The 27,652-nt window shown below is 34.3% G+C and overlaps 1 protein-coding gene across 3 annotated transcripts in view; it reads left to right on the forward strand.

The window, feature by feature from the left end:
• The window catches only part of LOC113519963 (mitochondrial cardiolipin hydrolase-like), a 174,129-nt gene that overhangs the window by 73,299 nt on the left and 73,178 nt on the right, over window positions 1-27,652 (forward strand). For all 3 annotated transcript variants that reach the window (XM_052894032.1, XM_052894033.1, XM_026905222.3), the window contains one exon: window positions 7,534-7,574. The gene's annotated coding sequence lies outside the window, so the exon portion shown is untranslated. The remainder of the gene's footprint in view (window positions 1-7,533; window positions 7,575-27,652) is intronic.

The raw sequence follows: 27,652 nt of genomic DNA on the forward strand, positions 1-27,652 counted from the left end.
ATGAAAAATTTTAATAATATATCTATTTATTTTATTCTTGTGTGATTGAATTTACGTTCTATCTAAAAGTACATGATCTAGGTTTTTGTTAGTTGCTGATACATTCAATTTGGGGAAGATGGCTGCTATAAGAAGCATTTCCTCTTGAGGATGGCCGTCAGTTGCGTTAATTCTTTGTTGCTTACCAATTGCCATAACTGCTCGGCCATCAATGCCGGTTCTTACCTGTATGTTCCTTAACTATATCTAAATGCCCTCCAACGGTTCCTTACTTTACTTGCCCATCGTAATAAGTTAATGCAGCTGATATCAATCATGCTACATGCTGTGAGATTCCTATTCATAAAGTATCCCATGGTGTTGCACCTCTCGCTGTGATCTGATGTCACGGGTGCGCTTTCGCAGTCTTCCGTGACGAACCTCTGGTAGAGCCGGCACAGAAAAGAGAAAATAATATATATTTTTGTAATAGTTGATGGTCTATAATATCAGATGCTAGCAGAAATAAGATTCAATGTGTTTTTTTCATTTCTTAATTTTGAAGCGATTTACGTTAGTTAATAATCATTATCTTCATATCAGCCTTTAACTGTCCATTGTTGACTATAAACCTCCCCCTTGTGGGGTTTGTTAGTATTTGCCACCTTTGGAAGGCAATTTGGCAACTGCAGTTATGGCTATGAAGATGTTCTAAGAGGGACATTGCTGTCCATCCCTCGCCCTTCCTTGGTCGCCTCTTACGACACCCACGGGAAAAGAAGGGGTTAGCTAATGTTTAGTATTATATTTTACTTACACTTAAGAAGAATATTAATGCTATTTTATCAGTTTACTATGATGTATACAGAATCTGAATCTTGAAATCGAATAAGAATAAGTTACACGAGTAAAAAAAATATTGACTTTTTGGTATTATGCAGATATTTTCGCTGTTGACTGTACGTATATGTATCAAAGCGAGTCACGCCCTACCACCTAGCGAAGTTATGTTGTAATCTCTGCATACCCCGATGAGACACCGGCGTGAGTTCATAATAATGTTGCTCGCCGTCTAAAATATTGTTCCTGCCGTCAATGTAAACTCATAAACTGGGCATTGTACCGTTTGTAGCGTACTTTTAGTATTCCGTGCGTCATTCACCGGAATATTTCGGCGTTGCAAATGATATTTTTTTTTACATATAAACACAGAGGTGTGGTCCTTATTGGGCGTAGGATTTGAATTTTACGACCATAAGGGTATTTATTTCATAAATATCTTATTTGGGTTTTTATTCGGAGCAGAAAGCTACCGGATTGTTTCATACCACTTACGTTCACAATAATTGATGAGCTAATGGTAATAAGTAACCGTTGTCTATATCTTTGCTAATTTTATAATCGTGAGAGTGAATTTGTTTGTTATTATTCAGCGTTTCTACCAATCGTTGTGTTTGGCATGTACATAACCTATTATTCAGCACACCTGCAATGCAGTTGGTTTCTACCAATCGCCCCTGTGTGAAGTGGATTGTCTCAGGACCATTTCTTATGTTAGTTTATAAAGAAAGCCTATGTTCAGCAGTGGATATATATTGGATAGAGATATGGTGACCTATACAGGATAGAGAAGTATTTAGGCTATTTTTTATCTCGGCGTTAATTGACATATCCCAATTACAGACGAAATCGTAGGTAACAATTAGTTATAAAAAAAACGACGGATAACATAGAATATACTGTGTTGTCAATGGGACGCACTTGTAAAGAAGTTTAAAGAATTTATGTCGCATCTAAATACAACACAGAATATCTAATTGCACCTATAGCGGCACTAATAAATGGTCAGTTGTTTCCATCGGTCATTAAAATGTTCAAATTTGGGCTATCAATCAATCAATCAATCAATCAACTATTTATTTATTCATACAAGTCCATTACATTTACTATGACGCGTCATTTTTAAGCGACGTCCGAAATGATAAGAGTTTCAATTCGTTTGTGTTTTTTTGTCTATGTCACGCCATTGCGTCGCCAATTCTGAAGCGATCGGTATCAATGTGATGGCTGGTAGTCCCATATTAATTATGTGACCATAGAAGAGACTGATGTTTTCCTTTGTGAAGCAAAAAACTCTATGAAGCAAAATTAATTTATAGTTTATTCCGCGTTCTAAATTCAAATCTAATGTGTGAAATAAAAATCTCGTAATTTATCATATTTTTTTTGTGATTTTGAGGTAATCGAAGTCGCTTTTTTTGAACAGACATTGTCGTTCTAAACTTATTGAACATAATTCCAAGAAAATGGAAAAGGAACACGAATACAATTGTCTAAGGCAATTATTATAGAAAGGAAAAATTATAATATTGTGTTTAAAACGTAAATTTCATGAAAACAACTTTTTTAACTTGTTTAATTGTATGAGCCACGCATCGAACCGGCAAAATGTGACACCATAATTAGGTTTGGTCAATTTTCAACACACCCTTTTTTAAGTGTCTTTGTTAGTTGTACTTTCTCATGCTAATTCTAGACACGCGAGCTTGCCAAAAGCGTTTTTGTCTAGTTTTCAGAGAACACAAGTTCAGTGCACCCAACCCACCTTGCTGTCGACCTCTGCGAAGAAATTAGATTTTCAACTACGCGCCGAACATATTTGATGCGTGTTATGTGCACTATTAAGTTACGCATTTTATTTGTTAAATAATTTTCAATTCAAAGCAAATGAACATATAATGTAATTTTGCATGCTTATGTACCATTGTACATTACTAAGTTTATGTGCATAGTGTTAAAATTTTGTTTATTAAAAGAATTTAAATTCAAAGCATATGAGTATTAAATTTATTTGCATTTTTTTGCACAATCATGTATAAAAATATAAATAAGATTAAATTTGTAAGGTCTTTTGAAGTACGTAAATGTTAGCCTCCTCCATTGGAATAGATGAAAATAATGGTACGCCAAATGCTCCGAACCAAACAGACCTCTTTCGGATCTTCGATACACAATCACAGGTTATAATTACTTTTAACTACTTAAGTCCTTTTGTCAATATCTCACGTACTTGGTCGACGTATACGTCTGTCTAGGACGGCTCCTACCGAAACCTCCACAAATACTCGATAAATATCTTTCGCAATTCTAATTTCATCCATTCTCTCTCTAACCAAAGCAATGCAAGCAATGCAACATGCCCTTTGCAATTGTCACTTCAACATCTCTTTTTTCAAACATCTCTTCTTTTTTTAAAATTTCTTCGTTATTTTTGTGTGTTTCATTCGCCCTTATTTTATTAAGTAAAATAGTTCCTAACTTCTGAATTTAATGGCCTATGTAGACGAGGGGTATTTTATTCGCGAACATTTCCCTTTGTGTTTGTAGAGGTGTTTGCGTCGTTGCTCAGCTTTTAAAGTTCACTACAGACAATCGGAGTGCATTTAAGTCTAGTCATAAACACATAAAATTGCATGCTACAATGCACACGTATTGTGCAAGTAGTTACACTGCTTACACAAAAGGAAATTTTGTACAGATAAAGTGTCCACCATCAGCGTAGACCTTAAGTAGAAAATCTAAAGATATTAGAATATACAGGGTGAATCTAAGCCATTAGCAAATAGTTAAAACTAAGAATCTGTTCACGCTATGGAACATATAAACATTATATATCATCATCATCATCAACATCAGAAAGGACGAAAATTTTCAGTCTCTCATACAGTGTAACTTAATAGTTGGGCGCGCCGTGTTAGTGTAAAACGCTGAAATATATTTAACGTTTTTCGGTCCGTGATTCTTTGGTAAAAGTGTCTAGCTTTTCTAATAGAAAACTCCCTTCCCGAGACGAATGCTGATGCCTGTCATCATACGTAAACAAAGCGCCTCTCTGCTTAGTCGCCTCCGCGCCAGCTCCAACAGCATTCTGAGCGTGTTGATCGCCCGATGGAACTTTCCATTTTTTCGACGCTGGGTACGTCTCTCTCTATACGGAAAAGTAGACATGCGTAATTTTCTTTAGATTGTCCTAACGTTATTATAACAATTTTGTTACTAATACATAATATGGATGTAAGTCTGAAATTAAAATTATTATTATTAAACTCGTTAACGGTTTCACTCTGTATATCATCGTCTGTGTAAATCAGAAGTAGAGAACCCACAGAAATATATCGAAAATGCCGAGTCGTATATCGTAAAATTTTCTGTGAATTCGTATACATTTGTGGATTGGGAAGGTGTAATAAATTTCTAAGGCACACCGAGTGGTAAGTGTAAAGTCGATTACATTCACGGAGCGTCCTGGCGCGTTGGCAACCAGCCGTGTCCGCAAACGCCGCATTGCACCATAACGGGTTGCGGATTGCATTAAATTGTTCCTCATAATAATACCATTACGACAGGGTTGCCAGGTGCTATTTTTTTTTAATTCTCCCCAATTTATACATTCATTGTTTATCCAGTAGACTGTCTGATAGATAATACTTTCAACATTGAGTCCGCCTTTTTACCATATTTTCATTTGGTCTATAATTTTTTTTATATATAAATAAATGTTGATATTATTCTCAAAATAGATGCCATCTTTTACCAAAAACTATAATTTTGTAGGTTATACAATACATAAATGAATAAACCCGAATTCGAAAAAAAGCGTTAACTGAACCAAAATACTAGCATACATAATACGATTTTGCTCACGTCATTAAATACGGGAAAGTTCTCAAACAAAGTAAATTATCCAAAATTCCCCGTAATAATTTTCTTCTCCGAACATTTCTCCATTTCTCCAGGGGCGAATTTTTTACCTGGAATTGCGCAAAAATACCCAATCTGGCAACGCTGTGTTACACCCGCCTGTTATTATTGAAATTATATCACGGGTGATGTTCAAATGGGTTTTGTAAACGCGATGCTTTTGCTGCGGGGGTTCGCCGGTTTGATGCCCACTCGTGTCCATTTATTTAGGTTTAAAGTGGAAACGTTTAAAATTTAAATTTATACCTTTGTGTTACCTTGGTTGTGCATTGAATTATCCATTAAGAATTACTGTTTGGTTTACTTTAGTTACTTTGGTTTCGAATGTTCAGAAAAACCTTGAATCCCCTATTAAAATATAAAACGCTTCCTTATATATTTTGGGAGAATCGTCTTTTCTGGGAACTCGAAGTTGAAAGTACAGTTTAAAGGTTATTAATAGATTTTTTTATGCAATTTAGAATGGCAAATAAGCCCATTTGATGGAAAATGTAAGGTAACCAACGCCTATAAACATGAATTGTACCATGAGCATAATATAGTATACTGTTTTGCCCATCATACCCATCATGTGTTGCTACTCCTGAGGTCTAAGGAGTTATGACTCTATATCATATAATTTTATTGCCATATTCCACCTTTTAAATCACAGTGCTTTACGTCAGAAACATATACGAGACAGAGGTACCCTAGCAAACGACTTTTTTGCAAAGTATCCCTCTGGTAAATGATATCCAGAAAACACCCAGACTGATATAAATAAACATACTAAATAAACATAATATCGTGAATATAAATGCTGATATTGTGCGGCGATCGAACTCCCAACCTTCGGAAGGTGAAACAGTATATTAAAAGTACCAGGCAAATTGGGCACCTACTCCATTTTGAAGCGGCTTAAAAACTTACGTCCGAATACATTATCATTTCTAGATTTGTTTCGGTAAGCCGTTATCGTGCGTCCGTTAAATAAATCCTTTACAAATGATTTTGTTTTGATTGTAGATACAAGCGCCCGATCGTAACTGTGGGTCGTTGCACCGGCCGTCTGATATAGATAAGTTTTTGTTCTTCATTCCAATTTACTTTGGTGCCGCCGAAGTGAGTACGAAATAACTATAAATGACGCAATATGATGTTTATATAAATTTGTAACAAGAGTTCCTTATTTATATATAGACAATAAAATGTGGGCGAGCTTACATTTTTCTTTTCCATACGTTCTAATTATTGTAAGGGTGGACTTTGTCTATGACAATGTCTACATAATCAGAATTATATCCTAGTGATACTTATATTTTCGTTATTTGTGTTAAATTTATATTATTTGACGCTAAGGGATTGGCGTGTGATTCCTGCATAGAATAGACCATCCCTTTTTCCCGTGAATGTCGTAAGAGGTAACTAAAATATCATTAAAACAGCAGTGGACAGGTAATGGCTGATATGGTGATAATGATAATCCTTCTTAAAATTTCACCTAAACCTAACTGCTGTTGCCAACCAGTCTGCCTGGGGGGAAAAGGATTGTTAGCAATGGAGTTTGTCAGCCCCATTGCTAGCAATATACCTTATTAGGTCGACCTCCACGTGGTTCCCCCTGGAAACCATCGTGAACAATTCTTGTTGAATTCGTCACGATGGGCTAACTGGCCTGCTTCATCTTCACCTATCATCCTTCACTGGTGCCTCGCCGGTGTATACCGATAGCGCGGGTGCGGTTACTATTCCACTATCATCCATTAAAAAAACCAGTCTGCCTAGCGTTTCAACTACTGATATCCCCTCCCAATGGTAAATACCAGGTCAGTTTTTGGAGGAGGCCTATGTTCAACAGTGGACGGTTAACGACTGATATCATAAAGGGACTGTATAAGTAAGTTTTGTCGATTTATAATTTCAAAGTGAGTTGAGAGGTTTATTAATAAAAAAAAAATAGTGTGAACGAACTTTATCAAAAATCAATTCACAAAAAATTAATGTAATGATTGTTAAGTTCGTTCACATATCAAATGATTTTTTCTTCGATCGTTTTATTGACAGAGCTTAATTAGGACTCGCTCTTTAAATCACGAATTACAAATAATAAGAGCATCTAAATAATAATTTTCGTATATCAACAATAAAACACACGTGAAACCTCTTTATATGTTTAATTAAGACATATCCGCGATTTCAATGGTATTAAGTTAAACCTTGTTACACGTGACGAAAAGCCTATATTACGAAACCCGAGTAACTAAAGCGACATACGTAGGTTTGTTTGTGTAGCACTTGAGCTTTGATTTTGTAATTACATATTTTTCTACTTTAATTTGAACTGGCATTTTAAATGCCTTTTATATTGTATGGGGTATCAAAGTAAACTGGTCTTTTCACGGAAACGTTACCAACCATCCGTCATTCTTGCACTGTGTGAACGCCAGCGAGATAACCTATCGGTCGGTTACCGAACGTGAAAATTTAAATTTGGAATATGGGATGTTCTTATTAAAAACTTTTTTTTTCTATAGGTTATCTACAGAAAAAATTGGCAACGACAGTCGATCTTATATTGACATGACCCAAGTGTATTATTTTTTAATTGTTAAATTGTATTATAGAAAAAGTGTAATAAAATAATAACGCTTCTGTGGCCATTAATTATTGATTGTGCTATAAAAGTAGTGGATTCTCTTATTACTTAGATACCTATTATTTTGCTTGGTAACTGGTAACGTAAATGAGATTCCGACCGTTCATTACTAAGTTTTATATCGAATAAATATAAATAAGTATTCTATTTTGTTACAGGTCTGAGTTCAGTAGCCGATAACTGTCTATATACTATCTATGTAAGTATAAACTCATATCGATTTTTTTTTTAATTTTGCAATAATTTGTTCTGTTGCCGTGGTGATATCAATTTGGACGATTCAATGGAATTCTTTCAGTAGATAACGACTGTGTTTGCTGTTACCACCTGCAATGTTTAATATCTGGTAGTGTGTTTATTTTAGAATAAGTATGCGCCTTAATCGGTACGATAAATAAATTATATTACTAAGAATGTATTGAGTCATCGTGACTTATAAAATATTTAAGGAGCCCGTATGAGTCACCAAGTATTTTTTTATTTTGGATTATTTATTTTTATTTGGATTACTTACAACACACAAATAACAACAGACATACACAGTAAAGAGACAAAATAATGTATACACAAAAAAGCAATATATGTAAAGTAACAAATTCTTTTTCTTTCTTGCGTGCCATAAGGGTTACAACTCAGTTGTTTAATAATATATTTATTGGAACCTTCATGTCTTTTATAGTACATTACTGCAGCGGCCAGCAACTGAGGCATTGATGGACGAACGTACAAATGTGGGCCGAGGTGTGACTGTACTAATTTTTCACTTTTCCGTACGTTTTTCAAACATTTTCTTTTTACTACAAGCTTTGTATGGACAATTACAAACACATAAAAAAAGAATAAGCCAAGTTTGCATAGCAGTTCTGAAGTGATGCACTTATTGGCAATTATTTATCTTATGCAAGGAAAGTTCTTATTTAATTACAATAATATTCTACGGAACCTCGGTATACAAGTTCGATACTGATTATTTGGATGTTTCCAACAATTTCGTCCGTTCAAGCTGGCCGATGGACACACAAATGCGGGCGTCGCCATATAAATCACCAACCCAACTTCTATACGACTTAATTGTTATATGAGGAGTTTTTATACAATATTTCTATCGACAGGGGGCGCTATCTGGTATTGCCGTAGTAATAAATCAGGGCGGTTGCAAATTTCAACCGCTCCACCTATTGTTTGCTGCATGATAGATGGGTGACATTGTGGGTAAATTCCGGGAGTGGTAGTTAGTAGCTTTTACCTTGGCGGGTTTTATGTGTTACTTGCTGAGTTTTTAAACGATTTAATAAAGGAGGGGGTTCTCAATTCGTCTGTAATTTTTTGTGACTATGTTAAGTGATTCCATGACGTACAACAATCATAAAAAGATTTTGGTAATTGTTTTTGTAATCGATAGAAGGTACTCCTTCTATGGTGATTTGATTTTGCGACGATCTCCACGTGATTTTTCCTGGAAACTATCTTGGTTAATTCTTGTGGAACTCGTCACCATTGGCTAACTGGCCTGCTTTCATTCTCACTTATCATCCCTTACTGGTATACCGATAGCGCATGCAGGGTTACTATTTCAACATCATCCTTAAAAAAAAATTAGAACAGGATTCTGAAGGAGGATGAAGACACCAATAACAATGGGCAAATGCTGTCTTAAATAGATAGATAAAAAATGTCGTATGTCCAATTAGGTCAATTAAAACAAAAACATAAATAAATACATAAAATAAACAATCCGGCGTTCAAATCAATTGTTTTTGCCGTTGAAGGTTTTGTGTTTTATGCTTTTTGTGTTTATCATTCGTCCACAGTTTTGAAACAAATTACCCGACGATAGTACGCTTTGTTACCAGTAATGATAGCATAGTGTTATACAAATGAGATCCAATAGAGTGAGATGCCATAACGTCACGTATTCTATTTGCACCGTTTCGTAGAATTTTACGCGCCAACGGCTCCGTTCATGTTGTGATCTGATTCCGATGATTTGTAACTAAACGTGATTTAAATTAAAATAGATTCTCCTTGGTCGGCGCTTAGACCTTTACACGTTTACGGGATGCTTTTATGGAAATTTACTTACTACTACTACTGATACGCCCCAACTTTGTACGGGTAGGTAGATAGAAACATAAATTATATTCTTATATTATTTAGCTTTTATTATTTATTTAGCAAATTTTTGATACCTTAAGTTAAATTGTTTATTGTAATTTTCGTGGGGATTTTTTTTTAATAATATATAGCCTATGTCACTCACTGGTAATGTAGCTTTCTTTAGGTGAAAAAAAATTTAAAATCAGTTGAGTAGTTTTTTTATTTTATCCATAACAAACAAACATACACAAAATATAAAATCTTTTTATAATATTAGTATAGGTATAGATAAAGGCGATAAAATTATTTCAATGAGGGTTTTGTAAAAATATCTAGTCGCTTGTAAGTGTCTTTAAAATGATTACACTACTTATTTACTTTCTACGATAATGTGCCACGTCTTTTTCTTTTGTGTGTAGGTCTTTTTGTTCAAAATTTGCAATTTATTTTTAACCATTTGCTGACGTTACTTATACGTAGTTCGCTGACAATAAAATTTCATGGTACCGCGCTGAACTGACGATGAAAATGGTAAGATGGCTATGGCAAATCGCAAACATTATAAATTAGTTGCGTTTGTGATATATTATCTGGACGAAGCCTAAAGGCTATAAGAGCTTGTTTTTAGAAATGTTTTAAACAGATTTGCGATCGATTGGTTTTTTTTTATACTAACAGTAACAACTTGGTAACAGTCGCTTATAGACATGAGCAGCACCATGGACATAACAGAGTATACTGTTTCGCCCATGATACCCCCCATGCGTTGCCATTCTGATTGCTGAGTATTCAGGTATTATTCCTCTGTACCTTGTAAATTCACTGCCTTACCCACCCTTCAATCCGAAACATAGTTAATTCAAACACAACTGCTTCAGGATAGAAACATGAATGGGACAGAGTTACTCAAGCAAACGATTTTTGTGCTAAGTTTCTCTCTAGTAAATTATTATTATTTTGGTTTATTCTTGTGTTGTCTTGTATTAATCTTTTTTCAATTACAAATATTTGAAATAGTTTTTTTGTTTCGTGTTGGTACTACATATTTTTTTGTTATTAACTGTAGTCTCAGACGTGAGTAGCTGTCAAATTATAGCGAGCTGCTTCTAACAACAAAATTTATTACAGCGACTTACATTGTCCAAGGTCCTACGAACATTGACTCTTGATGCGTAAATTTTTTTTTATTGGTTCAGTGTAGTGTTTTATTTACATTGCCTTTGTAAACAAAAATAGTACAATATTTTTATATTGAATGTATGGCGTCGTTCAAAGGTAATTTTGGACTAAGCGTCCAACTTAAGAATGTTAATTATTACATACATTTCTATTTATTTAAACAATATTTGCTTACGCAGTATTATATGTTTCAAAATGTTTAAATTTACTTTTTATATTTAGTTGAATTAATCATAATTTATTCCTAATAGGTACGATCTCTGTATCTTACAGTTTATGATCTAGTAAAAAAATTAATTAGGATCGTCTATTCTCTGTCTATACTTTGATATTGTCAGTGTGTTACAAGACAAATAAAAAAAAAAAAAAAAACAGGAAGTTAATTCAATAATTTTGATTATATCCGTATTGTTCTACGATTCAGTTCAATTTCACTTACTAAGCCATCAAACCACGTGTGCCCACGTTCAAACATTGTTATTAGAAACATTACATCCTTACTAATATTGTACATGTGAAAGTTTGTTTGTTATCTTATAGCGCTTTATCGGCTTAACCAATCACTGATATTTAGTGATACACGTGCTATGTAGGCTACTTTTCATCCCGCTCATTGAATACATCCCAGTCACGCGGACTAAGTCGTGGGTAAAAGCTAGTATTGTTATATTTTTAATAATAATAGTAATAAAAAAAAATTCGCGAGAAATCGCTCTATCTCTGTCGATAAAGTTACGTTATCCCACGTACCGTGATTGTTATTGACCGATAACAGGAAAGTAGTGGTACAACCGTGGGAATGTTTCAGAGAGCTACATCGACAAATATTGACTGCATTCATTGCAATTCACTGATACCGATATTACATTCTTACTAATATTATAAATAGGAAAGCTAGTTTGTTTGTTACAAATTGAACACTATGAAATTTAGTATACACGTCCCTTAAGGTATGGAGAAGGACATAGGCTATGTTTTTATCCCGGACAGTGAACATATTTCGATCACGCAGACGAAGTCGCGGGTAAAAGTCAGTACAGGATAAATATGTGCTTTTTTGTTCCTGCTAAAAAATGGAGTGTTTGTTTATTGAAATAGTAATTATATTTTACATAGTCACCTTTTATTATCGCATCACTAGCGATCAACAGGGGTTTTATCTTCACACGCTTGAACCTAAATGGTCACGTACAGTGCGGTTTCAAAGGAGCTTTCTCCCGCAAACGCTAAAGGTGTAGAATGAGCTCCCTGCCGTTGTTTTCCCTAGAGACTACAGTATGACGTTCTTCAAAGAGGGTATATTAAGGTTTCTTCAAGGTCGGCAACGCGCACGTGACACCCCTAGTGTTGTAGGCGTCCATAGGATACAGTGACCGTTTATCGTTAGATGGGCTTTATGCTTGTTTCCCACCTTCGTGGTATAAAAAAAAGGGAACATTTTTGTGTTATTTCCAAAAGAAGGGTGTTCTCCATTCATCTCTATTTTATGTGCATGTTACGCGATATTTTCGAGTTGTTTAAATAAAACTTAAAAATGTAGACGAATAATTGACCCGAATATGAGACTGTCTGCTGATGTCCAATAGTGGTACAAATCCAAAATCGTTTAATTGATTGAATGTTTTGATTTGTTATTAATTTCATTTCGAGTGTTTCTGTGATTTTTTAGGGTTCCGTAACTCCAAAGGAAAAAATGAAACACTTGCGTGTTTGCAGCAGTGGACTGCCAACGGCTGATAATGTATGGTTATAATATCAACACTGAGAATGTATGATTTTATCCTATGAAGAGGGAAACAAATTCCCTAAGAATTTTGACATCCCTAACCACGGGGACGTGACGTGTGACGGACGACCCCTTATCTTGTAAAGATTAAATAGCTACTGACACCCGTTTTAGAGAAATATTGTTATTACAAATGATCTAGTTTCAATTTACACAGAACACCATATTTCTCCCCTCCGCTCGCGTGAATGGAAATGCGATCTTTTTAGTGGGGTGAATAAATTCCATCGATCCACCGAACGCAGTTACAACGGTCCGCAATATAGTTATTGCATGTTTATGTTATGTGCAATAAAATTGTTGTTGCTAAGGGGGCTTATTACGGTTTTTTACTAATATTCTTAATGTGAAAGTTAGTTTGTTACCTCTTGGCACGTCACCCGTTTAACCAATGGTATTTTCTAAACTAGGTGTTATTTGGCAGTTCATATCATCGAGGTAGTCGATAAGAATTATTTTGTTTAATTCCGCTACCATTAGTATGCATCAGCTGTCAACACTCGAAGATTGAATAGGTACTATTATTATTACCAGAAGTTCTACTACATTTTATATTATCCTTTAATTTCCAACGGCTATTCAGTCCACGCATGTTTTGCGACTTGTGTTTCACCCTCTAAACGAGACATTTTCAGGCAAATTAATAGATCGCTGCTGAGAGCTTAATGTTAATCAATGGTCACGAAGTTTCCCGAATACAGTACGTGTATCGTACTGTATTTGGGAAGTGGAAGGATATAGGCAAATTTTTGTTTTTGTGAATCAATATGTCTCGGTCACACGGACCATATCGCGTGTAGAGCACTAGGACGAAATACTCGTATATTTATAAGAAAAAACTTAAGTCGACTACTCTAATGTATTATGTAATGTATCATATGTAGTATGAAGTAATCTGACGTATTTGTCAACTGTTAACATTGTGGTGAACATTGTTTGTTTGTTGTGTCACATTCGCATTATGCACTTGTTTCTTGATCATTCTCTTTAATCAGTTTCAATCATATTTTCTATCAATATTTCGTTTTTGACGTTTTAGTCCCCTTTATCTTTTTAATTAAAAAAAAAAAAAAAAAACTGTTGCATAAAAACAAAGACCTATTTTGAGCACTTGTAACAACAGTACAGTATTTACTTATTTATTTGCACACGCCATAGTATGTAGTAAAAACATCGTAAACATTCTCGCGTGTCTATTGTCGATGGAATAGCGGCGGTCCATGTGTTTTTATGGCTGTACGCTATTGCTTCTGAGACGTACTTCGTGAGCAGGAAATTTAAAAGTTATAATTTTTTAAAATATAATTTTAGAATTCTTTTCGAAGGACAACGCGTGCCGATTCTGAACAGATTTTTATACTTGTTGCAAACAGGTTTTATGCCATGTTGGTCCCATAGTTTTGACTCGCCAGCAACTAGGTAAATTTTTTATCTTGTTAAAAATTTTCTTAACTCTCATGTTGTGGAGCAAAGAGAGCGGTGTCAGAGATTAGCATGAACGAACATCATGACAGTTAATTTTTATATATTAAAATAAAAAAAGTGTATATATAAACAATCTGACTCGTCTCTTCAGTCTGATTGCTTATCTGATTATTATATTGAGGAAGAGATTTTTCAATTGTCTTTTATTTTTGGAAGGAATGTAGTCCGATATTTTACAAATTGTGAATCGACAGAACTGTTTTATAATGGTCCTTTTTTGTTGTCCAATTTTACGGATTTTCGTAGATCTCCATCAACCAGATGAATTTTAAATGTGAATCATTTTAAGTTATCAATTCATGTTATCATGAATCAGCAATATAGCGATTTTAGACTCCTGAGTTCATTAGACACATTGATTTATTATCTTAAATAATGTAATTATAGCTACGGTTGGATTTATTTTATACAATGTGAAATAATTTTTTTCGTTATCCCTTATGTGTATTAGCGCTCAATGCTCAAAGCGAACAATAAACTTTTCTTAATACTTACTTAATTATTTTCAATCTGAAAGAGTGATAGAATTCCACCTTCGCCACTAATGACGGCGATAAACAACACGATATAAATAACCACAATATTAATTTTAGTATCAATTACAAGCTAAAATTCCATCTGTAAACAATCTGAAATATATCTAAAACACACGTGCTAAAGTCGTTTTTCGGTATCACTCAATCATAAGTGGTATCCGTGGTGAAGAGGTTCTTAAAGTAACTTACCATTAAGGGCGAACTAACGCACCCACATAAAAGTTTACCTTCAATAAACCATGGGACTCGCAGCCGAGAGGTGCCATAATGGAATTTTTCATGTTAACCTCGGTATACATTACCTCATTTTCCCTTTCAAATGAGGCTCATGGTTTGTTTTTGCCGCAAAAAATAAAATAAAATGAACGTATTAAAATATGTTAATGGAGGTACACTATGAATAAATGAATGGTTAATTCGGTGTCCTGAGGTCGCAGGTTCGACGCTATGTAAACAATGGTGGGGTAACGTTCCTTGATTTATTTCCGCTAACAAGATTCAAGTGTATGGTGTCAGTTTTTTTAGAGATACGTAGGTGTTTCCGAAACCCCACTTATTTTGTATAATTGACTGACGGAAGTATGTTAATTTGTTCGGATTATTATTTTAACTACAGTTTATTTAAAACAAAAATTGAGTTTAAATTATTTGTCTCGTTGTTTTTCCATTTGTGTCGACTGACACGAATACGATGTAGTAATTTATTAAGTTCGGTAACTTGATCGTATGAATTAATTTAGGCAACAAATTACAATTTAATAAGTGTTTTTTTTATGGATGACAGTAGAATGGCAACCCCGCCTGTGCTATCAGTATACGCTGACGGGGCTCCAGTGAGAGATGATAGGTGAGGATGAAAGCACGTCATTTAGCCCATCGTGACGAATTCCACAAGAATTAACCAAGATGGTTTCCAGTGGGAGAGGTCAACCGGCAAGCAATAGGGTTATTAGAACCCCAATACTAACAGTTACTTTCTCCCCTCTATAATAGTTTATACATTTTACAATAATTTACAATAATCAGATTGCATTCGAAATTATTAACATTCGATTAAACGAGAGTTCTACCAGTGAAACTGAACTTCTTTCCTAAAAGAAACTAACAGCTAAGCGCATTTTTAATTAGTGAATACGAATTAGTGACCCCATCCGCTCTATCGGTATACACTAGCGGGACATCAGTGAGGGATAATAGGTGAGGAAGGATGAAGCAGGTCAGTTGGCCCATCATGACGATCAACAATGAACAACTACGTTAATTCTAAGCGCAATTGTGTGGAGGTCGACCTGATAAGTTGCCCCATTGTTAGCATTATAGTTGATAGCAATGGGACAGTTAGACTCCTAGAGTTCCCTATCCCCTCCTCCCCAGCTGTGCGCTTTCTCTTTGGAAATAATGTACAGGTAGTAATAGGTAAAAGGTTTTAGCTTATAGGTGGTATGCTAGTCACAGCTTATGGTGGGATTTGGCAAAGGTCGGTCGTCAGCCTTGAATTTATGTATAAAATTATATTAATTGAAATTATCTACTATTTTTTTTTAATTTCATTAAAAACAATTATTTTTTGCAAATTTAAAAGTGTCGCATGCGCACATTTATATTACACGCACACTAATGTAATTGTTTTGTTTGTTCGTACCTCTGTAATTACAATGCGTAAGTAGGTACATGAGTACTGAACACGTTATACTACGACTACGAAATAGTACGTTACCTATTTAACATTCAAAAGATAGAAGATTACAATTACAACAAAAAATTAAGTGATATCCGAACAAAGGGGCCCAATGTCTATAATTGAATAGTAACGTGCGCTAACTAACGTAATTACAGGGATTGTTTATAATTAAATATCGTTATTTTAACTAAAAACAAGCACCGTATTACACGAAATTACAGGCGGTTGTGTTTTACTTATCATTACGTTCTTGCATTTCGGAGAACAATAATTTTGGAATGCGCGCGGTGTTCATACTCGATTTTTAACTTTATGACTATTGAAATAGGGACTGCAAGTAATGTCAAACAATTTAGGGATCGTATCGTGTTTATGATCAGATGTTATTACGGAACCGTTTTACTTTTGGTTGTCAGGACGTTTGAAATTGAATCTTAATGTATCGGAATATATGATACGATTAATTTCACCATACATTTTTGGACATCGTCTTTATCTCTATAGGTTCATTTACCTAGACACGTGCGACCTTCATTCAAAACCTTTAAAGTTATACAAAATAGTATTTGAACAGTCGACAATTTAGTTCACCTATAGGGTTGCTACTTTTTCAGTGAATAATATTGATTTCACAAATCTAGGATAAGTATAAACGTGTACTTGAATTCTAAGCTATAAATAAATAATAATAATAAATAATCTTTATTTCACTCTTTGTTACAATATAATTTGAAGTCCCTAACTCCCGAGGTAGGTATGAAAAAACCTGTGTTTCAGGAGTTAGTGCCCTCTTCCATATGTTGTTGTTTAACATTTTTAGTGAAACAATATGAAAAGCTAAGCCTAAGCTTGACTTATAATAAAGTGTGTGCTAGCTGTGCGCGCGACTTCGCATGATCGGCATAATTTTTTTTTTATTGACCGTGACGAAGAATCATTGGTAGAGTTTTAAGGCCTCAAGAGGTATTAAAAAAGATAAAAAATTAAAAGTTCACTTTCTTAGTAAAGAATAATTTTATTAATGGCATATTACTTTGCAACAATTTTATTTACTTTAATAAATACTTCATGAGCCAATTTATTACATTTACCTGAAACTATTCGTTATTTTGGTTTCTTAATAATTTACTTACGTAATATCAGTCGTAGGTAGACCACTCTATTCAAATTAAAGTATTTTCGCGTACTATAATAATGTTCTTATAGAGTATAGAATATTTCCCGAAATGACATACAAGGCCATATTATGAGGTGCAGGTGGCAACCCTATTCACGTTCTTTCTACATCAAATGAATGATATAATTATTGTGCCTCGAAATGGATTATTATCTGACTACTGGGTGGCCGCTTATTGTTTCGAGTCGACATATTTTGTTTTTTTGGCCGTCCGCGACTAATTTGTACGAAATGGACGTTTATTTTGTAGTTATCAGATAACGCCTTGTCGTTTTTAGTGAGGATTGTATGATTAATTTTGAAGTGAACATATTTTAATCTTATATAATAATTATAAATTCGTTTAAAGGATAAGTTACATAGAAATTAATTTAACAAATTAATCTTTACAATTTTTTACAAATTAATCGTATTTTTTTTTTAATTACTTATGTTTATTCTTTTCCTTTCTTCTGTAATATTTTACTTGATTCGTCGTATTTCTTATATGTACACATATAAACATATACATAGCATACAAGGAAATACATTTATGTATTATATATTATTTGTTATAAAAAGTAATTTAATAAGTAATATGTATTTGATATTTTTGTTGAATTGTAGGATAGGATGGGATGGGATTTGTAGGATAGAGAAGGATATAGGCTACTTTTTGTCTCTGTCAGTGAACATACCCCGATCATGAGGGCGAATTCGCGAGTAAAACCTAGTAAAAAGTCAAGATAAATCTATTGAATGTTTCTATTTGCTTTTAATTTAATGTATACAGTGGTTTAATTTAATTTATACCGATACGACAACATAACCTTAAAAAAAAAAGTATATTCCTTTTTAAAAGGCCGGCGGCACACCTGCAATGCCGCTGGTGTTGTGGGTGATCATGGGCGGCGGTAGTCACTTACCATTTACTTTTTTTTATTAAGTTCTATTGAAATGGATTGTTGCAAACTCGACGGATTAGTATCACGATTGTTTAAAGCGGCTTTTTTAACCCCTCTGATTTGGTTTTTATCTAAGCAAATTGAAATGCAGTTTTAATAATAATAATAATAAATGTGTTTATTGTCATTTTTTTATAGATACGGTACAATAATTACTAGGTTAGTAGAACATATATTGTTTGTGGACATTATAAAGTACCCGTATACCTGACATTAGATATAAACTCAGCTTTTGCTAGACTCATGTGTGTTCAGCACTGAATTTCAGTTTGCACCTACACGCGGCACCGTTTTTTTTATCAATTTTACCCTCCTATTTATAAAGCTCTTTTAAATCTATTTTAATTATTGAATTGTTTTGTCTCTTTCTTTTACACTAAATTTCCAATTTGAGAGAAAGTGACAAAACAATGTAATAATAGATGTGTAGAAGATTTCAGTTTAAAAGAACAAGGGGGACAATATTTAAACAATAAATAATTTAAGTTGTATATGATCGTGTAGAATTAAAAGGTATTTAACCAATCAAAGTTTTTGAAGCTAACTGGTAGTTAGCATTAATTCATGGGACAGCGAACTTACTGTAAAATTCATGGTGGGTTCACATACAATTTTGAGCTTATTAAATAAATTGTTGGTTGTTAGGTAGTGTCGTAGAAAAAATAATAGTATTCGTACTGCTGCTGCTATATTGCGAAGCTGTTTGGTTGACTGATGTTATTGCTTTTTAACCGACTTCACAAAAAGAAGTAGGTTTTTAGTTTTTTTTTATAGATGAAAATAGAATGGTAACCCCGCTTGCGCTGACGGAATACGCTGGCGGAGCACCAGTGAAGGGTGACAGATGAGAATAAAAACAGGCCAGTTAGCCCATCATGATGAATTCATCAGAAATTAACCATGATAGTTTCCAGAGAGAATCGCGAGGAGGTCGACCTGTTTGGGTATATTGCTAGCAATGGAATTCTTAGTCTCCATTACTAACAATCCCTTTCCCCCCGTAGGTTTTCAGTTAGGTTGTATTTTTTATGTTTGTTGCTTTAGAATTGACTAGTCAATTATAAACCAATTTGTCATTTATTTTATATATATCATTAGCTAAATAGGTGAAGCCATTATGAAATGATGCGTTTACATATATTCGCTAATTGATTTTTAATGCGGGGGGGGGGGTGAGAAGGATCGTTAATAAACCCAATATACTCTATTAGGTCGACCTCCACGCGAATCCCTCTTGGCAACTATTGTTTTCAATTATTGTCAAATTCGTCACGATGGCTCGACTGGCCTGGTTTCATCATCACCTATCATAATTTACCAGTGCCCCGTCAGTGTATACTGATAGCGCGTTTAAGGTGACCAGTTTATTGTCATCCATTAAAAATAAATTTATTTTTATTTGTACCTATACATTAGTGTTAGATTGTTTAACTCATTAGGTATCAGAATATGTCATATAATTAGTCACAGTATATTATCGGAAGTTAATTATTTACTAATTTATATTTAAAAATTTAATAGTTTGTGATTTAGCAAAATCATGATTTTTTTTATATACAACTTGAAATAACTGTCGCCTATAGACATGAGCAGTACCATGGACATAACAGAGTATACTGTTTCGCCCATGATACCCTCCATGCATTGCCATTTCTGAGGACTCAGGTGTTATTCCTCTATACCCAGTAAATTCACGCCTGATTCACTTTATGATCTAGGACTTTGAAGATTGTTTTATTTAAGACTTTTAATAACCTAATTAATCGACCATTTAGCAAAATCTTTTATTAATACGAAAGGGGTGACCAATTTGTGTATAGTCCATTTAACGTATCTGATACGACTTCAAACAAACAATAGATCAATATCTGAAACACCTGCTGTTAACGCTACAAAACAATGCATATATACGATTTTCTAATAACAAAGTAAACCATCTGAGACCTACAAAAAGAAATCGGCAAAAAAGGACCATTAAAAATCCATTGAGTGTATATTAACGAATGTTTAGACCTCATTATGGGAGTGACGGGACGCGGACCTGCAATGGCTAAAATTTACGACTCCCAACGTACCCGTCACCTGGTGTTCGATATGATATAATTATTTATTGCCGTGACCCGAGTATGTGGATTTATTTTACTGAGCAGTCTATATTTTTTCAAACAACTTCAAAAAAGAGAGTCTCGATTGGTTTGTATTGTTCTTAAGTTTCTTACCTTGTAAGATGGATTTGGAAATTTTTTTTTTTCATTTATTTATACTTTATTGTATACAAAAATTACATTGTTTATTTTTTAATTTATATTAAACGAAGAGTTTATCAGAAAGATTATATGTACAGATTGGTCCTATATAGATATAATTCAATAGTTTAGTTTTAATATCAAAATATCTGGTTTGGCCACAATTAAAGTTTTTTTTTTTTGTGGTAGACAGTCCTCAATTATATATAATATAGAGGGCAGCCGAGCGTGATGATAAGTGACTGCCGCCGCCAACTATGGGCACACGCAATACTGGAGGAATTGCAGGTGTGCTGCTGGTTCGGAATGGACGATGTGGTAATAAGCGTAATGTTAAACCATAAGAAATACAAATTGAAAATCTCCTTTTGATATACAAAAGTCCGGTTAATATAAATAACAAATCTTCGGTATTCGTGAACATCGAAATCATTGTACTCTATATAAATACAAAATATATATATATATTAGATGTAAAATATTCGCTGAAAAATATTTATTTATTTATATACTTTAATGACCATTCAAAAGATACACTTAATGCTTAAAAGCATAAATCGTCATAATCGTAGAATACTGACGGATCTGACAAATATTACATATAAAGATCCGTCAGTATTCTACGACTATGACGAAATGCTAAATATATTATTGTAAAATATATTGCTTTTCAATGAGTGTTTTATTAAAAAAAAGAAAGAATTAGTACAATAAGTAAATAAATAGATAATACACAAAAACCTTAATGCTTCATTAAATTCCTAATTCGTGACCATTATTAAACTTGACGGATACAAATCCAAATCATTAAGAGAACATCAAAATAAATGCCCCAATGGGGACAAGGGACAGCGGTAATTTAACAAGGAAACGTCGGGCAGGTGATGGCAATTACGAATAGAACAAAGCGACCTTCGGGATCACCTTACCCGTAACACCTTGGCACGGCGCAGCTGCCATCATTAAAAAGGGAAGTGTCATAAATGACGCTTCGGGTAATGTTTGTCTTACAGTAGACAATGAGCAAAGGCATGTTTTCTTGCAGTCTCTTGAAGTTATATACAAAAAGTTAAGGTTTAGTAGAAAAAGTGGCATCAGTCACGATGTTTTACAGATTACATACGAGAAGTTATGTCTATACATAGGAGATAGAAAAATTTATACCACATCAGGTGTCAATTCTCCACTGCTGGACTGCCTTCCCTTGGGTTATGCCAAATATTGACATGAGGGTTTTTAATAATAGTAGTCGAAGCCAAAGCCAAAAAAATTTATAATTTTTGCCTGTATATTTGTTTAGATATCCCGTACAAACTACGACACCGAATTAGAAGCAGTTTTTGCATGTGTTCTTGATCTGGTGTACGTATTATGTTAATATGTCTTTTAGAAATCTTCTATTTTATTAGTTTTTTACTTCATATAAAGTCATGAACAAAAATTAGTTGTAAATATTTGAATTGAGAACACGGAATCACGTGTTTACACGTAGATTTTGCTTCGCTGCAAATACTTTCTGCAGCTTTAGCCGCCACAAAAGCATCACCAGAGTAAATCTTATGTACGGCAAAATGAATTGTGACAATCGATTTGGTAATAGTGAAGTAATTGTATAACAAAAAAAGCCGGTCAAGTGCGAGTCGGACTCGTGCAACGAGGGTTCCGTGCAAAAACATCAATATAATTTTTTTTGTTAAATAATTACAAATTTACGGTTTACGGATTTTTTCCTTTACTTGTGCTACATGACATTGCTTCTTACTAAATATGAAATTCTAGGTTAACGGGAAGTACTCTATAGGTTTTGATTCCCTTTGCGAATGTCAAAATATGCTATATAATTGGAACATAAACGGCCTTATCTTTTGATTTGAATGTTTCGATTTAGAAGCTTAATTTTTTAACTGCTTTAAGAGATTGCAGATCTGAGTATATGGTATTAATTTCAATTTGATACCTCCACGCGTTCCTAAGAAAAAGGATCTTCAGCCGGACGGACAACGAAGAGATCCTATAATGTTTCCGTTTTTTTCCTACGGAGGTCCGGAACCCTAAAAATTCAGACAAATTGAAAACCTCTTGGAAGGTTAAAAAAATGGAAGTGTCATAAATGACGCTTCGGATATTTGTCTTTGAATAGACAATGGGCAAGACTATATTTACTTGCAGTTCTTTGAAATTCTTTACAAAAATAAATGTCCACCATACCACCCATAGGCACGCATAGACTATAAGAAAAAAATTTAAACAATAGTCCCGTTCAACATTTGTTCTCTCGCTGAGGATAATCGAACAATGCGACCATGGTAAAGAGAGTTTGTTTCATAATTTTTGATGAATAAATTTTTATTATTTACTTTTAACGAATAATGTTCAATGACGACAAAGGAAGCAATGTGGTGCTTTAAAACGTAAGTTTAACCTTTGGTGATATCTGTTTCTGTTCTGCTCAGTATGATAGCGTAATTTTTACTTTTTTTTTCATTCGATATGCTTAAAACTAAACAATATATAAATGTATAATAAAAAAATACTTCAAAAATTTGTCGTTCTTAAGAAAACTCCCGGATGAATTCTCAGTACACAAACTTTTTTTCAAATTTATGATATTTGAAATTATTTTAGTAAAACTGGTGTTATTTTTACAACACAGGGGGCAAACGAGCATGCGGCTCACCTGATGGTAAGTGACTACCGCCGCCCATGGTCACCCACAACACCTACGGCATTGCAGGTGTGCTGCCGGCCTTTTAAAAAGGAATATGCTCTTTTCTTGAAGGTTATGTTATCGTATCGGTTCGGAAATACTACTTATATAATCTAAGCAGTTATTAAAGTCAATTCTAATATTATAAAGAGATAAGACCTTATGAGGTACCATAAAAACTTTTTGAGTAGTTACCCCGTATGGAGAAAGGCAGTATAGGACAACCTCCCACTTAATGGAGTGACGATCTCAAATGTATTGCAGGGAATTAGTGGATGCAGATGGCTCAGAACCGACAGTCTATGTGGAGGCCAGCAGTGGACGGATAATAGCTGAAATTAATAAAAAAAAAACCGAACAGAATCTAATAAAGTTATAAATATTAAAACTAATTGCTGTTAACTAGCAAATAATTTCAATTCTTTTGTTTAATAAAATGATTTTATCCGATAAACGATTCCTATTGTGCTTGTAACTATAGCTCCATTCATTTTTATTGCTTTAATTGTTCTTTAAAACGATTTGACATTCACAATATTATTAACAAGTCGTATCTGATCAATCGTCAATCATATTTTATTATAACGTCCCTGTGGTGTAGAAAATGAAGTTATTTTCAAATTAACGTATTTATATATTTAATCGTAATTGTTGAATTTTTATCGTAAAATTAATCTAAATTAATATTATAAAGAGGAATGTTTTAAGTTTTTGTTTGAAATATCGAAATTTCTTTGAATACATTACCATTCAGAAATTATTTAACCATTTTTTTAAATTCTTTCACTTATAGAAAAACTACTCGTATATATTTTTTTTTAATGGATGATGTATGGAGTGATAACCCTGCATGCGCTAACGGTATACGCTGGCGGGGCACCAGAGAGGGATGATAGGTGAATAATGAAAAAAGCAGGTCAGCCAGCCCATCGTGATGAATAAATACACTTGCAATTCAGCACGATGGTTTCCAGAAGGAACCGCGTGGAGGTCAATCTGACAGGGTATATTGCTAGCAATGGGACTGGTAGCCCGCATTACTAACGATCCCCCCCCCCCCCCCCTACTCGTATATTATCAGCGAATAACCGAGGCGTATATTGTTTTGAAAAGAATTAGAGATGTTCTATCTGCGTACCTATGCGAAGCCGGAGTGGCTCACTAGTCTTACAATGTTATAAATGGCAAAGTTGTAACGATGGATGGTTGAATGTTTATAACTCTTTCACGCAAATATTACTAGAATTGATTTGAATAAAATTTTGGTACACGGGTAGACTGTCTTTTAAATTAGTACATAAGATATTATAAACTTTATATATTAATTCCCGTGTGTGAAACCACGGAATATAGCTAGTTGTTTAATAACTTAGCTTATGTTTAGCAATGAAATCTTAATCTTAGTACCATTGTAATATGACTCCAGATTAAATAGAAACATACACTTAAAACCAATCAATAGATTTAGATACAAGATATTGTATTGAAATGTGATCGCGTAAAAGGGTTTTTGAATCATAGTCTGATTATCAAGTTTTATACATGTGCGTATAAATATTGCCGTATGGTCCCGGCATAGAATAGAATTTAATAGAATAATAGAAAATATAATAGAATTTCTTTCTATCGGTCTCAGCTCAAATGGCTTTCCATTCGTCAACGCAGAAATGTTAGGACTCTTTGTACCCTCTACACTGTTCTTCGAAACTTCCAGTCTTCTAACTACTTAAACAGTAAATTCCAATATGTTTTTGAAACTCATGATCGTAACCTTCGTTCCAATAATACGAGGTTTGTCCGGAAAGTACGTATAAAAGTTTTTTAAAAATTTTATTTTACAATTATTCAGGTAAATCAATTTTATCCCCTTCAAAGTACTCCCCCTGTGACATAATGCACTTGTGCCAACGCCGTTTCCACTGTGAGAAGGCTCCTTGAAAGTCCTCTGGTTGTAGGTTTCTCAGCTGCCCCGTCGTAGCTTTTTTTATCTCATTTATGTCCCCCAAATGCCGCCCCCGAAGTACCAATTTGGTTTTTGGGAACAAGAAGAAGTCACACGGGGCCAAATCCGGCGAATAGGGGGGTGTTCGGTCACCGTAATGGAATTTTTACTCAAAAACTCACGGACAACAAGAGAGGTGTGGGCAGGGGCATTGTCGTGGTGAAGAATCCAACGCCCCTCTCGCGCCAATTCTGGACGAACTCGTGCCACACAAGCTTTGAGGCGTCTGAGCACATCGACGTAGAATTTTCCATCAACTGTCTGGCCTGGAGGGACGAATTCTTGATGGACAATCCCCCGAACATCGAAAAAAACAATCAACATTGTCTTGACATTTGAGCGGGATTTTCTTGATTTTTTTGTTCGTGGTTCCCCGGATGTCTTCCACTCTTTGCTTTGGGATTTTAATTCGACATCAAATTCACGGCCATTCTTGCCGAGTTTCGAGAGAAACTTGATTACGACGCGCTGCTCTTCAACGGAAGCGGGCTCCATGCCGACGGGGTTTCGTTAAGAGGTAACTTCACAGATGGCGTGACAAGCCAGTTCGCACCGCACGGCGGTCAGACCAGAACTGAAGCATTGTTAGGGACATAAGGAAGGGGTCCTGCGCTTACCTGGCCTCCCCACTCCTCTTTCTCGCATTCCAGAACACTTTTATACGAACTTTCCGGACAGACCTCGTACTCTCTATCTATCACTCTCACATATCTAAAGCAGTAAGTGCTTTATATTATTCTCAGTTTCGTGTATAATATAGTATATGTCATATATGTGTAAGTATATTTATTATTTATATATGTATTTATTCGTTTATATATGTAATTTTAGTATATATGTATATCAATAATTACTATACTGCCTTATCTCACCCTTCAAACTGAAATACAGCCATGCAAACACAACTGCTTCATGGTAAAAACACGAATAGGACAGAAGTACCCAAGCAAACGACTTTTGTACAAAGTCTCTCTTTGGTTCAATTTATTAGAAGATATTATTTATTGTTTGTGTTTATTAGTCAACCTCTCTCTTAACGTTTGTTTACTGATATCGCTAATATAAGTGTTATTGTCTTCAAAACACGGCGTAAAATCGATCACGTTAAGATAAGCCGTCACAAGAAAGGGCCTTATTATCACCGAATTGTTAAACCTCCAATAATTTGGTGCATCGGCTTGTAAAACCGTTTGTCGGCTGAGAGCAGCTTAGGTTTACATCTTTTTTCATTCATTCCTTTTTTCGTTCTAAGAATTGCAGCGGCTTTTTGGCGCCTTCAAAAAACTCCAGTTTTTTTTTTGTTGTAACAATTTGCCAGATTGTGTTAACTTAGAATGCTTTTGGGTAGTTATGCACGTACGAAATGAAAAAATACTGTTGTATTTTTTTTAATGTGTTTTGACATACTATTAAAATATTTTGATATTTAATAATGTGAAATTGGGTATATTGCTAAATATTATGAATGTAAAAGTGAGCCTATTTCTTTAATTTTGGCGCCTTAATAGCTTAATTAATTTGAATCAATCTTCGTATATACGTAGTACTTATTAACTTACGATGATGGTGGGGCAGAGAAGGACATAGGTGGGATAATTTTTATTCCGTTCAATCATATTATGGTCACACGGACGGTGTCGAAGATAAGAACCTAGTAAATCACTACATAGTATAAAACAAAGTCGCTGTCGTTGTCTGTCCGTCCCTATGTATGCTTAGATCTTTATAACTACGCAACGGATTTTGAAGCGGTTTTTTTTTTATAGATAGAGCGATTCAAGAGGAAGGTTTATATGTATAATACATGCATAATATTGTACAGAAACACTGATAATTTTAAAGGTTTCTAATGTGATGTGATGTAATGTGCACCCGTGCGAAGCCGGGGCGGGTCGCTAGTAAATAAATAATACTATAATGCCTTAAAAACAATGTTCTAGTATTTTTACTAACAGATATTGAATATATATATGGATATATTACTAAACACTCGCCGAAAACAAACTTTTGAATATGTATTTCGTGAAATTGAAGCCTTTGATCGAAAATTGATGGGTAAATAATTGCTAGCCGCAAGATTAAAGGACGGTTTTTTCGGCAAGGAACATAAGTTCTTTTTATTTAAGACAGTTAGTTAACATCGCTTAACATTGTTTTTAGGGTTCTGTACCTTCAATAAAAAAGACGGAGCCCTTATAGGATCACTTCGTTGTCCGTTCGTCCGTCGGCAAGACCCTTTTTCTTAGGAACGCGTGGAAATATCAAGTTGAAATTAATATCATATACACAGGTCTGCAATATCATAAAGCAGTGAAAAAATCAAGCTTCTTAAACGACGCAATCAAAAGATACGGCCGTTTATGTTTCATTTATATTGCATATTTTGACATTCACAAAGGGAATCAAAACCTATAGGGTACTTTCCGTTGACCTAGAA

This window comes from Galleria mellonella, unplaced genomic scaffold (genome assembly GCF_026898425.1).
Source record: "Galleria mellonella isolate WM207_F2 unplaced genomic scaffold, CSIRO_AGI_GalMel_v1 utg19, whole genome shotgun sequence".
Classification (NCBI taxonomy): Eukaryota; Metazoa; Arthropoda; class Insecta; order Lepidoptera; family Pyralidae; genus Galleria; species Galleria mellonella.